We start from the raw sequence: 12477 nt of genomic DNA, 5'->3' as shown, positions 1-12477 counted from the left end.
GTGTTTCTCCTCTCCTCATCCAGCAAACATATAAGAATTCATAATATTGGTCATTTTGTATGGACACAATAAGAAATGCATTAAAGCTTATAGGATTGTTCTCCTGGAGCCATCTCGATCTCAGACTACAGTGCTCAGGCCAGATCAGTCTTTCCTATCCCTAGCAGGGTCGTAGTCTCATCATTACTTTTGGATCATGACAGCATTTGTCTATGATCAAGCTCTTGACTTATAGTTAAGAATTAGGCACTTTGGCCAGGCCCATCTCGATGCCAGGGTAGCACATAACTCACCGCTTGCCCTGGATCCTTCCCATCCAATGTCAAGACCCTGCTTTTGGGGTGCTAGGAACTGAGGGCAACTGAGGCTTAAATGGAGAAAGCAGATGCCCGGGAATGAATAAAATTCAAAGACAATTAAGTCCCAAGTTACAAAAGCATAATATTGTCTTCTTGTGTCTATACAAAAAGGACATTGCTTTAAAGTAAATTATTCAAAAGGCATAAAGAGAGGAGAAAGGCAATATTATCATATTCAGAGTCCTAGGAAGGTCTGACCTTACAAATTAGCAGAGTCAGATTAGGGGAAAGCGGATTAACTGTTTTGGGGAAGAGAGCATAGAGAAGTGATTTACAGCTAAACAAAGGGGTGGGAGCACTGTGACGGGAATAACCCAATAATCCTAAACTACCTGAGGCTATGTTATCCTACACTTTGCAACAGAGGCACTATGTGGCCATCGTGTTTAGTCTATATTCTATTTTCAGAGTGCATCTCCCATCCCGTGCAGGTCCTCAAACCACACTTTACCTGGTATTCCCTTCTCTATGCGAGCTGCCCCTTCCTCCAGCATGTGGGACCAGCTTCCAAGACTTGGAGCCAACCTCCTGGTACTTATCTCTACTATTATTGGGTGTTAGTCTCCTAGTTTCCTATCCTGTTATTTTATTTTATATTCCACAGATGAGTGCAATCTTTCTATGTCTGGCTCTCTCTTTCTGACTCATTTCACTTAGCATGATACTTTCCATGTTGATCCACTTATATGCAAATTTCATGATTTCATCTTTTCTAACAGCAGCATAGTATTCCATTGTGTAGATATACCAAAGTTTCTTTAACCAGTCATCCGTTCTCGGGCACTCAGGTTTTTTCCTGGCTATTGTAAACAGTGCTGCAATGAACATTCGAGTGCAGATGTCATTTTGACTGTACTTTTTTGCCTCTCCGGGATATATTCCCAGAAGTGGTATTGCTGGATCAAATGGGAGCTCAATTTCTAATTTTTTGAGAAGTGTCCATACTGTTTTCCAAAAGGGCTGAACCAGTCGGCATTCCCACCAGCAGTGTAGGAGGGTCCTTTTTTCCCCACATCCATGCCAACAGCGGTTGCTTTTGTTCTTTTGGATATGTGCCAGTCTCTGTGGTGTGAGGTGGCATCTCATAGTTGTTTTGATCTGCATCTCTCTGATGATTAGTGATGAAGAACATTTTTTCATGTGCCTTTTTGCCACTCATGTTTCTTCCTTGAGAAAATATCTGTTCATTTCCATCCCCCATTTTTTGATGGGGTTGGGAGTTTTCTTCTTGTAGATTCCAACCAGTGCCTTGTATATCCTTGATATCAGCACCTTATTTTATGGGTATTGGGTGAATATCCTTTTCCATTCTGTAGATTGCCTTTGTATTTTGGTCACTGTATCTTTTGCAGGGCAGAAGCTTCTTAGTTTAATATAGTCCCATTTGTTTATTTCTGTTTCTACTTGATTGCTCAGTTCCGTGTCATCTTTAAAGATACCTTTGGCTTCAATATCATTGAGGGTATTTCCGACCTTGTCTTCAATGTACCTTATGGATTGTGGTCTGAGTTTGAGGTCTTTAATCCATTTTGATCTGACTTTTGTGCATGGTGTTAGGTCGAGGTCTAAGCCCATTTTTTGCATATGGTTGTCCAGTTATGCCAGCACCATTTGTTGAAGAGGCTTTCCTTGCTCCACTTCACATTTCTTGCTCCCTTATCAAAGATCAGATGATTATATGTTTGGGGTTGCATGTAGAGATATTCCACCCTGTTCCATTGATCGGTGGCTCTGCCTTTGTTCCAGTACCATGCTGTTTTAATTATTACCGCTTTGTAGTAAAGTTTGAAGTTGGGGAAGGTGATGCCTCCCATCGTCGTTTCCCCAAGAATTGCTTTAGCTATAGAATACTATATAGAATAGACTATGTGTTTCACTATTATGCATTAGAACTCATCTTTTCTAAGTATTTTATTCCATTGGTCTGTAATTATTTGAAAGAGGTAAATTATTTAACACTGTATTTATAACATAATTAGCTCTTAGTAAACATGTCTGTTATTATAATTACCTTCTCAACCACTCTGTTAAGGGGCCCAAAATACCACTTTAAAAGGATATTGTCACTCTATGTTCATTGCAGGACTACTCACAATAGTCAAGATCTAGAAAGAACCCAAATGTCTAAGAACAGATGACTGGATAAATCAATTGTGGTGTATTAACATGATGGAATACTACTCAGCTATTAGGAAAGATGATATCACCAATTTGTGGTTGTATGGATGGAACTAAAGGATACCAAGCTGATTGAACTCAGCTTGGTAATTGAGGGACAATTACAGAATTATCTTATTCGTATCTTATTCTTATTCATTCTTATCTTGTTCTTTATTCATAAAAAGAAACACAGTAAGCAAATCACAATGATCAAAAGCAACAGAACCTGAGAGCCAATATACAGAAGAGGATGAGGGTGGTTGGGAGGGGACAAAGGTAGAAATGGAGTGGATGGTAAGGGACCTTGGGACACTGGTGCAGAAATGTTAAAATTCTGAGGGTGGGTGTGGTGTTGGAACAATGTATGCATGAAATGTAAATCATGGTATCTCAAGAAACACTGGGTAGTTCATAAGACATTAAAAAAACATAGAGAGGATAAGGTGGGAAGCCTTAGCCCCAAGTTTTAGATGTAGTTTTAAATGTAGAAAGTACTATAAAAATACTTTATGTAGTATTTTGTAACTAAGACTTTGATATCCAAACACTAGTTAAGCCTAAGTTGTCCTCTCATTTTAAGTGTTGCATTGATTCTCATGCCTAAATAATAAATTGTACCATTTTCATGGCATAAGAGAGGCTCATTGTATTGTCTGAGTTGTTCTAAGAGCATGGTAGCTGCATAGAGTCTAAACTCTCTTTAATTCCAGATAACCAAGACACAATTCAGGTCTTATCAGTCAAATAAAATGGAAAATTCTTTCCTACATACTGCTCTATAATCTCCAAAATGACCTCTTTATTTTCCCCAAATTATGTGCATCTCCAGTCATCTGACAATCCTAACCTCACATCCTCCAGCTGAATTATCCAAGTATGCACTGAAATGGGCTTGAGGAAATTTCCAGACTCATGTGATGTGTTCTGAGCAAAGATTTGGAGCACTTGCCTGAGGAAGAAATTATTAGATGGGATAAATTGAAATGGCATTCTGACAGCAAAACTGTTGGAAAGTTAATGGGGGTCACTGCCTAGATATTTTATGCTTTAAACTTTATAACATTTTTAGCCACTGAAACAAAAACGAGAATAAAGCAATACAGAAAATGTGTGGTAATAACAATAGACTATGTGTCTCACTATTATTCAGCATTTGATCGATTGGCATCATTTAAGTGAGGTTTTAGAGTACATATAATCCAGGCAAGTAATAAAAAGTAAAATATTTACCTTATAGTCATCAGATTTTCTTTGGGAGGAAACATTAAATTTCCTGCCTTCCTGCCTCACTCTCTTGTGGTTTGACTGACATGCACCCTGTAAGCACTGTGACACTTTTCTACCTCCTGAGAGCCATGTTTTTGGAAGGGCATTGGTTACTGGGATCAAAAGAAAGGGTTTTGATTTTGCTTCTGCAGCTAATATAGAATGAGTGCATCTGAGCAAAACCAAAAACGAACAAACAAACAAAAACCCCAAAAAGCTAAAGAATTAAAATCATGTGCATTCTTGAACATATTTGTTTAATATATATATTATGTATAATATGTATAACCATTTTAGAGTTTAATGATCCAGATACAAATTTTAATTATAAAAAATTCTATGAGCTTAATAAGGTATATTCAAATCTTGATTTTCCTTGCTGCGTATGTAAACTTAAGTGATATCATCATTGCCATGTTACTTCAATAAATTGAAAAAAACTGAAAATAATAAAATCATTTACATGGACTAAATGAACAAAAATAAAGTTTTAAGTCCTAGGATGATAGTACAAAGGTTGCTGTTCTAGGCCTCACACCACATGAACCCTCCAAACATCATTGGAGGAATTCTGCAGCTGCTAAGCCTGCCAGATGCTCCACTGGGGCCCCGACTACTGCTAGGGTGGCATCGGCAGTTCCCGGAAGGGGCCACAGAAGCACCACATCCTCAGCCCCCAACATGAAACTGCTGACCTTGTAGACTGAATACCAAGAATTATCCCCAGGTCCCTGAACATTACTTGAGCGGACCCTCCTCAAAACTAGTCTCTTAAATTATAAAGCCAGACTCCTGGTTACTAGGAGGTTTAAAGTGTGTAAATAAACTGGGTAACAAGGATCACAGGGAAGAATAGAATTAGAATTTTAGTGATGAACTTAATGTTGCTTAAAATAGTTTTTAAGGCAGAGATACCAAAGGAAGATAGTGGGACTATATCAAAATAAAAAGTTTCCATATATCAAGGGAAAACAGAAATAAAAAAGCAACTGATGGAAAAGGAAAAAATATTTATGAGTCATGCAACTGATATGGGGTTCCAACATACATAAAGACATCCTAATACTCAAGAGCAACAAAAATAAATAACCTAATTTCAGATTAACCACATACTAGTATTTTCTTTTGCTAAATTTCCTTTTTATTAAAAGAAGGCATTATAGCAATGGCATACAAAAGCTACTACTAAATGAAAAATATAATAAAAATGGAACATAATATTACACTGGATCTTTTATAAAAATAACAATTGCATTCAAAGTTGTGTCTTCAAGATATTGAAGATAAAGGTATCTTCAAAGATGACATGCAACTGGCCAACCAAGTGGAAACAGAGAAACAAATGGGACAACATCAAAATAAAAAGCTTCTGCAGCGCAAAAGATACAGTGACCAGAATACAAAGACAATCTACAGAATGGGAAAGGATATTCACCCAATACCCATCAGATAAAGGGTTAATATCAAGGGTATATAATGTACTGGTGTAGGGATGGGTTCTTGAACATTGTATGAAGGAAACACGAGCATGAAAATTTATAAATATGTAACTGTACCCTCACAGTGATTCACTAATTAAAAAATAAATAAAAAAATTAAAAATTTATAAATATGTGGGGGACATCATAACAGAAACCAAGGAGATTCAAAGGATCATCAGAGACTACTTTGAAAGTCTGTATGCCACGAAGCAAGAGAACCTAAAAGAAATGGACTCATTCCTTGACTCCTAAAATCTCCGAAGACTGAGCCAAGAAGACGTGAAATACCTCAATAGGCCCATAAATATCAAGGAAATCGAAATTGTAATCAAAAGTCTCCCCAAAAACAAAAGCCCAGGTCCAGACGGTTTCACTGGTGAATTCTTCCAAACATTTAAAGAGGACTTGTTGCCAGTTCTCCACAAGCTTTTCCAGGAAATTGAAAAGTCAGGAACCCTTCCGAACAGTTTCTACGAGGCACATATCTCCCTAATACCAAAAGCAAACAAAGACACCACTAACAAAGAAAACTATAGACCAATATCCTTGATGAACACCGATGCGAAGATCCTCAACAAAATACTAGCAAATAGAATCCAACAACTCATCAAAAAGATCATACACCATGACCAAGTGGGATTCATCCCGGGGATGCAAGGATGGTTTAACATTCGGAAATCAATCAACATAATCCATCACATCAACAAAAGTAAAGATAAAAACCATATGATCATATCAATAGATGCAGAGAAAGCATTTGACAAGATCCAGCACCCATTCATGATAAAAACTCTCACCAAAATGGGTTTTGGAGGAACTTTTCTCAAGATACTCAAAGCCATCTACCACGAACCTAGGGCAAGCATTATCATCAATGGAGAAAAACTAAGGGCTTTTCCTCTAAGATCGGGGACAAGACAAGGATGCCCACTCTCACCACTTCTCTTTAATATAGTATTGGAAGTATTAGCAATAGCCATCAGGCAAGAAAAAGATATTAAGGGGATTCAGATCGGAAAGGAAGAAATCAAGCTCTCACTATTCGCAGACGATATGATGCTATACCTAGAGAAATCTAAAAGCTCTAGTAAGAAACTCTTAGAAACAATTGACCTATATAGTAAAGTCGCAGGCTATAAAATCAATACCCAAAAGTCCATGGCCTTCCTATATGCAAACAATGAGACAGAGGAAAGGGACATGAAAAAAGCAATCCCATTCAAAATTGTGCCCCAGAAAATCAAATATCTTGGAATCAGCTTAACTAAAGAAGTAAAGGACCTCTACAAAGAAAACTATATAACTCTACTCCATGAAATAAAAGAGGACATGAGGAAATGGAAACATATCCCCTGCTCATGGATAGGGAGAATAAACATTGTCAAAATGGCAATACTCCCAAAAGCATTATACAGATTTAACGCGATCCCTATAGGGATACCCATGGCATTCTTCAAAGAAGCGGAGCAAGCAATCCTGAAATTTATATGGAACAATAAACGCCCACGGATAGCTAAAACAATTCTTGGGAAAAAGATGATGGGAGGCATCACCCTCCCCAACCTTAAACTCTACTACAAAGCGGTAACAATTAAAACAGCATGGTACTGGAACAAAGGCAGAGCTGCAGACCAATGGAACAGGGTGGAATATCCCCACACACAACCTCAAATGTATGATCATCTAATCTTTGATAAAGGAGCAAGAGATGTGAAATGGAGCAAGGAAAGCCTCTTTAACAAATGGTGCTGGTACAACTGGACAATCACATGCAAAAAAATGGGCTTAGAACTCGACCTGACACCATGCACAAAAGTCAGATCAAAATGGATTAAAGACCTCAACATCAGACCACAAACCATAAGGTATATTGAAGACAAGGTTGGCAAAACCCTCCAGGATATTGAAGATAAAGGTATCTTCAAAGATGACACGGAACTAAGCAATCTAGTAAAAACAGAGATCAACAAATGGGACTACATTAAACTAAAAAGCTTCTGCACCGCAAAAGATACAGTGACCAGAATACAAAGACTATCTACAGAATGGGAAAGGATATTTACACAATACCCATCAGATAAGGGGTTGATATCAAGGGTATATAAAGCACTGGTTGAAGTCTACAAGAAGAAAACATCCAACCCCATCAAAAAATGGGGTGAAGAAATGAACAGAAACTTTACCAAGGAAGAAATACGAATGGCCAAAAAGCACATGAAAAAGTGCTCTACATCACTAGTCGTCAGAGAGATGCAGATCAAAACAACCATGAGATACCACCTCACACCACAGAGACTAGCACACATCCAAAAGAACAAAAGCAACCGCTGTTGGAGAGGATGTGGGGAGAAAGGGACCCTTCTACACTGCTGGTGGGAATGCCGGCTAGTTCAGCCCTTTTGGAAAACAGTATGGACGATTCTCAAAAAACTAGAGGTTGAGCTCCCATTTGACCCAGCAATACCACTGCTGGGAATATATCCCAGAAAAGCCAAAAAGTATAGTCGAAGTGACATATGCACTTATATGTTCACCGCAGCACTGTTTACAATAGCCAGAATCTGGAAAAAACCCGAGTGCCCTAGAACAGATGACTGGTTGAAGAAACTCTGGTACATCTATACAATGGAATACTATGCAGCTGTTAGAAAAAATGAGGTCATGACGTTTGCATATAAGTGGATCAACATGGAAAGTATCATGCTAAGTGAAATGAGTCAGAAAGAGAGAGACAGACATAGAAAGATTGCACTCATCTGTGGAATATAGAATAATAGACTATAAGACTAACGCCCAAGAATAGTAGAAATAAGAACCAGGAGATTGTTTCCATGGCTTGGAGGCTGGTCTCTCATTCTGGGTAACTCAGGGAAGGGACCACCAAGTAAAATGTGGTTGGAGGTCATGTGGGGGAAGGGTGAGGCGGGCGGAATACAGACTAGAGACTGAACACAATGGCCACTCAACACCTCTATTGCAAACCACAACACCTAATCAGAGAGAGAGAACAAAAGGGAATTCCCTGCCATAGTGGCAGGGTGGGGTAGGGGGAGACGGGTCTGGGGAGGGGGGGAGGGATGTTGGGTTTACGGGTGGTGGAGAATGGGCACTGGTGAAGGGATGGGTTATTGAACTTTGTATGGGGGAAGCATGAGCATAAAGATGTATGGATCTGTAAAAAAAAAAATTATAAATATGTAACTGTACCCTCACAGTGATTCACTAATTAAAAAATAAATTAAAAAAATTTAAAAATTTAAAATTAAAAAAAATATAAATAAATAAATAAAATAACAAAGATAAAAGGGGGAAAGCTTCAAAACAGAAAAAAGCAAAGCTGTGTCCTCAAAATTTATATACCTGAAAACTGAAAATCAACAGAGGTGAAAGACTTAAATAATAAAAAATTTTATCACTGTAAAAAGAAAACTTTGCTGTTAGTGAATGAAACTGTAGAGCATTATATTGAGAGAAGTCAGTCAGAAGAAGAGGGCCAGATACAGAATGATCTCTTTTCTAGTTGGAACATAAAGAAACAGTATGATAATCACAAATGACCAAGGACAATAGAATCTAAAAACTGATTTACAGAATTGGGTTTGCAGATAGCGAATGGGGGAAAGATGAGAGTATGGGTAAAGTTGGGTATGGACCCCAGAACATGGACTGAGGGAAGTGGACACTGGGGGAGGGCGTGACATAAAACACCACACTTAAAACCTATTGTAAATCGCCATCCTTCTAATTAAAAGAAAATAAATAGAAGAACACAATAGACACAAAATGTTTTAATTTCCCTGTCTATGGCTTGGAAGAATTAACATCATAAAAATGACCATCCTAGGGGGGCTAGTTAGCCTGGTAAGCACCCAAGCAGAGCCCCCAGCAGCCATTTGCTTCCACAATTCAAAATCACCACCATACTTCTTGCCTGACTCCCCTGCTCAAGATGTACCTCACAGAGGTACATCTGCTGAAAATTCAGGTAGGTGGCTTTTGTGACTGAAATTTTCAGGCTTTCTCAGGGTCAGGATGGGACACTTTCCCCAACCTTCCTGTACTTATGCAAGCCTCAGCAGTCACATCCACACCCCATAGCTGCGACTCCAGCCTTACTGTCCCAATAAAAATACAGAATGCCCTAAACAAGCACAGTGACTTTTTAGTACCTATGTTGCAAACCATAATGCACAAAAATAGAGGGAGACTGGGGCTGGGGGCTGGGGTGTTGGGGGTTGGTGGGAGGGAAATGGGGGACATTGGTGGTGGGAATTTCAATCATGAACAGCATTGTAGTGGTCTATGTCACGGATATTCAATAAAAAAATTAACAAAAAAGTAATATGGAGTTCATGCCTGCTTCAGTCAGCTTATTCAGTGACTGAATAAATAGCAGTGCTCCTACATTTAAAAAAAAACTGACCAACCTACCCAAAGCACTATACAGACACATGTAGTCCCAATCAAAAAATTCCATAACATTTTTTATAGTCATGAAAACAATTTATAATTTTATTTAAAAAATATTTAATATAGTTTAGGTAATAGGGTTACAATAGTGGTTTAATTTCTGGGGCCAGAGCGATAGCACAGCAGGTAGGGCATTTGCCTTGCATGCGGCCGACCCAGGTTCGATCCCCGGCATACCATATGGTCCCCCAAGCACCATCAGGAGTGATTCCTGAGTGCAGGGTCAGGAGTAACCCCTGAACATCGCTGGGTGTGACCTAAAAAGAAAAAAAAGTGTTTTAATTTCTGATATTGATGTACAATGTGACTATACATCTCTACCATTTAAGTGCTATTACCCACCCTCCTTCCTTATGTCACCTTCAGTCTAATGTTCCCGCCATCTAGCCCATTATCCAACTACTTGTTGATTGATAGTTATGGTTTTAGTGTGTACTATTAACTCCCTTAGCAGCGCTTGTGCCCAAGACCATCCACCTATGTGCCCACATTATTTCCACTCAGCCTATTTGTCCCCATCGTCTTTTTCCACCAAAATCTTTCACTCTGTGGTAACAGATATTCTAATATGTAAGATTTATTATTTATTGATATTGAGACAAGAAAAAATATTGCTAAATTTCTATGGTGAAATAAAAATCTCTGAATAACAAATTAATATTGAAAAATTCAGAAGATGGAGACTTTTCTATCCTTGACTTTAAATTATACTTTGAAACTATAGTAATCAAAACTGTGGCACTGGAAAAAAGTAGGCTTTCAGACTAATGAAATAGGTTGAGATCCAAAAAATAAAATAATCAGATAACTGGGCAATTACTATTCCATAAAAGGAGTAGGTGCATGAACTACAGCAAGAAAAGCGAAGTACACAAAGTACACAAAGATTATTCAAAATTTCTCTATATTAGAACAGAATCCATAAAATTTATTAAGAAAAATATAAGTAAAGCATTCTAATATTGACTGCCAACAGCATTTTTAATTATTTGATGACAGTAGTAAAGAAAAGAAAGCAAAAACAAACAAACTGGGATACATAAAATTAAAATATTTATGCACTGTTAAAAAACTATAAATAGAGGGACTGGAGTGATAGCACAGTAGGTAGGGTGTTTGCCTTGAATGCGGCCAACCCGGGTTCAATTCCTAGCATTCCATATGGTCCCCCGAGTACCGCCAGGAGTAATTCCTGAGTGCATGAGCCAGGAATAACCCCTGTTATTCCTGTGCATCGCTGGATGTGACCCAAAAAGCAAAAATAAACAAACAAATAAATAAAAATAACTAGAATAAAACAATTACCCCATTTCGTGGGAAAAATATTTCCTAACCACACATCTGACAAAGGGCTAATCTCTGACTATGAGATTAAGGTTAAGATAAATAACACTCATTTAAAAATTTGGGACAGTTAGTGGGAAGACACTTCCTCAAAGGACAGAAGCAATGGTCAATTGGTATATAAAGTATCCTATCCTTCCTATCTGGGAAATGAAACTAACAATACATCACTTCACATCAGTAAGAATGACATATAAAAAATACCAGAAACAACAAGAGTTGGCAGAGATATGCTGAAAAAAAGAACCTTTATTTGTCATCTGGTTCAGTCTCTATGGAAAACAGTACGAAGAGTTCTCAAAAAATTAATAATAGAACCTAGCATTTTCAATGCTTAGCATATACCACAAGAACACAAAAATCAATTAAAAAATGTAATTGCAATAGTATATTCATTGTAGTGCTATTCACAATAGCCAAGATCTGAAAACAAACTGAGTGCTCAACAACAGATAAGTGGATAAAGAAGTTGTAGTATTTATAAACAGTGGCAGGCTATTCCATTTTAATTTAAAAAAGAAAAAGAAATTCTTCAGGAAGTCATGTTAATCAAAGTGAGTCAAAGAGAGAAGAACAAATACCAAATGATCTTATTTTTATGTCGAGTATAAAGAAACATGGGGGTGGTGGGAGACAATGACCATAATGACAGATCCTGAGAGTCTGTTTATAGAACTGAGCCTGCTGAGGGGTGGCTGGATGGTGAACATGAGGAGCTAAAGGAATCATCTCTGGTGGAGGAATGAAGACACTTTGGTGATGGGAGTGGTGTAGCAACAGGTATCACTATATCACTGTTATCCCATTGCTCACTGATTTGCTCGAGCGGGCACCAGTAACGTCTCCATTGTGACACTTGCTGTTACTGTTTTTGACATATTGAATATGCCACAGGTAGCTTGCCAGGCTCTGCCATATGGGCGAGATACTCTCGGTAGCTTGCTGGGCTCTTTGAGATGTACAGAGGAATCAAACCCAGGTGGGCGCGTGCAAGGCAAACGCCCTATCTGCTGTGCTACAGCTCCAGCAACAGGTATTCTTTAAATACTAACAATATTTTAAATCACAGTGTATAAATTAAAAGTGAGAACTAAGAGTGTTTCACAAGTGAACCAGTTGGTAATAATAAGTGACTTTTTGTGTACATTTTCTGACTACAGTGAAAAAACCCTTTCTAATAGTCTCTCTGACTATTCTTTCTTTTTTGCTAACTTCAAAAACATGCTTCTAATTGTTTTTTTCCCATGGGTTTAAATCTTTTATTGATAGTAAACTGTTCTTATTTTTTTCGTAAGAAATATTTACAACTCCCTCTTGACTAGTTTCATCAGGGGACTGGACTGCATAGAGATTCTGTCATTATTTTCACTGTGATAATTTTCAATTCAGTGCTTTCA

Source organism: Sorex araneus, chromosome X, assembly GCF_027595985.1.
Source record: "Sorex araneus isolate mSorAra2 chromosome X, mSorAra2.pri, whole genome shotgun sequence".
Classification (NCBI taxonomy): Eukaryota; Metazoa; Chordata; class Mammalia; order Eulipotyphla; family Soricidae; genus Sorex; species Sorex araneus.
This window is presented reverse-complemented; position numbering follows the sequence as displayed.